General features: G+C 45.6%; 1 long non-coding RNA gene across 1 annotated transcript in view; it reads right to left on the bottom strand.

Annotated features, from left to right (window-relative positions):
- LOC118768664 overlaps positions 1-1898 on the bottom strand; it is a 12374-nt gene extending 10476 nt beyond the window's left edge. Inside the window, exon 1 of the long non-coding RNA XR_005004443.1 lies at positions 1887-1898. This is a non-coding gene — a long non-coding RNA (uncharacterized LOC118768664). The remainder of the gene's footprint in view (positions 1-1886) is intronic.
- Between the last annotated feature and the right edge of the window lie 602 nt (positions 1899-2500).

The following is a 2500-nucleotide window of genomic DNA, read 5'->3' as shown; positions in this document are numbered from 1 at the left end:
CCCACACACAGGTACACACATACGCATCCACACACACACACACACACACCTACACACGCATGCACAAACATATGCACATGCACACACACATGCATACAAGCACACACGAACACACACATAAACACATACACAGACACACACACACAGATACACACATACGCATCCACACACACACACACACACCTACACACGCATGCACAAACATATGCACACGCACACACACATGCATACAAGCACACTGAACACACACACAAACACATACACAGACAACACACACACGTTACACACATACGCATCCACACACACACACACACCTACAACGCACACACCTAACACGCACGCACAAACATATGCACATGCACACACACATGCATACAACACACCCGACACACACACATAAACACATACAACACACACACCCCCACAGGTACCACTACGCCATCCACACACACACACACACACACCTACACACGCTGCACAAACATTGCACATGCACACACACATGCATACAAGCCCACACGAACACACACACATAACCAATACACAGACACACACGCACACAGGTACACACCTACGCATCCACAACCCCCACAACCATCCTACCACGCATGCACAAACCATATGCACACGCACCAACACATGCATACAATCACACACAAACACACCAAACACATACCAGACCACACACACACAACACACAGACACACACAGAGGCACACACATACGCACACACACCACACACACACACACACACAAATGCGCTTAGATATGCATGACATTTCAACACCTTTCCACACGCGCGCATGTGTATGTTAAAATACGCGCGCACACTCACACGCGCGTGCTGACACGCAGGCCATAGATACCCGCGTACACATACTAGCACACACAAACGTTCACAACACAAACCTATAGAAACTTACACATATATACGCATGCCCTAACACGCACTCATACACACTCAGACACACACACACACATATACAGGCGTACACATACATGTTAACATACTCAAGCATACACACACTCACGTACATGCACGCAGTCATATACGCAAGCACCCAACGCAGACACATTTACACTCACACACATGTACGCACTCACGCTTTAACACACATTATTACACACACACACACACACACACAAAACACATACACTTGCATACACATTCATATTAATACACATACATACAATTACACACACGCACGCATACTCTTACACGCAGTCATACACACAGGCACATATACACACACTCAAACACTCGCATTAACACACACACGAACATACCCTCACACATATATACACATGCACGTACGCTTTAACACGCACTAAGCAAACACAAGACACACACACACACACACACACACACACAACAAACACACATACACACAAAAACACATATTGGTTTCAAATTTCAGCACAAGGCCAGCAATTTCGGGAGGAGTGTTAAGTTGATTACAGTGACCTCAGTATTCAACTGGTACCTGTTTTATCAACCCACAAATGATGAAAGTCGAAGACGACCTCGGTGGAATTCGAACTCAGAACGTAAAGACGGACGAAATGCCGCTGAGCATTTTTTCCCCGGGCGCGTTAACGATTCTGCCTGCTAGCCGCCTTACACACACATACACACACACACACACACACACACACACACACACACACCACACACACAACACACACACACATACCCACCCAGAAACAGTCACACTCATGCACGCACGCATGCTTTACGTCTCACTAGTACACCCACGCACACATACACATACTTGCACATGCACGCACTTTTATACGCAGACGAAGTACTCACATACACATACACGTAGCATATTAGAACACACAAACATACACTGTCGCAAATGCACGCAAGCTTTAATACGCACCACTAAGCACACGCACACATACACACTTACATATTTACACACACACACACACCACACACACACATAGAAAGCAGCCACAGCCACACCCACATACATTGTAACACGCACATTGTGCGTACGCTATCACAGGGACATCCTTTTTACAGTATTGTTACAAACATATACGAGAGAGAGCAACGTCACACACACACACACATTCACACGCACACACACACACACCACACACACACACACACACACACACACACACATACACATACACAGACCAGACATGCAAATATTGACGCGTACACATGCAATCACGAACACACGAACATATTCAAGCACAACTCATTACAAAAACACCTTTCGCGAACGCATCTCCATACTCTTATAAATAATACATAGACGTATACAAATATACACACACACACGCTCTTTTTTTTACTGGTTTCAGTCATTTGACTGCGGCCATGCTGGAGCATCGACTTTATAGTCGAGTTAATCGACCCAAGAGCTTATTCCCTGTAAGCTTAGTACTAATGTTATCGTTCTCTTTTGCCGAACCGCTAAGTTACGGGGACGTAAACACATCAGCATCAGTGTAAAGCGATGCTGGGGGGACAAACGGACAC

This window comes from Octopus sinensis, unplaced genomic scaffold, assembly GCF_006345805.1.
Source record: "Octopus sinensis unplaced genomic scaffold, ASM634580v1 Contig00576, whole genome shotgun sequence".
NCBI classification, from domain to species: domain Eukaryota; kingdom Metazoa; phylum Mollusca; class Cephalopoda; order Octopoda; family Octopodidae; genus Octopus; species Octopus sinensis.
The sequence above is the reverse complement of the archived record's forward strand: the minus strand, read 5'-3'. Positions and strand labels throughout refer to the sequence as shown.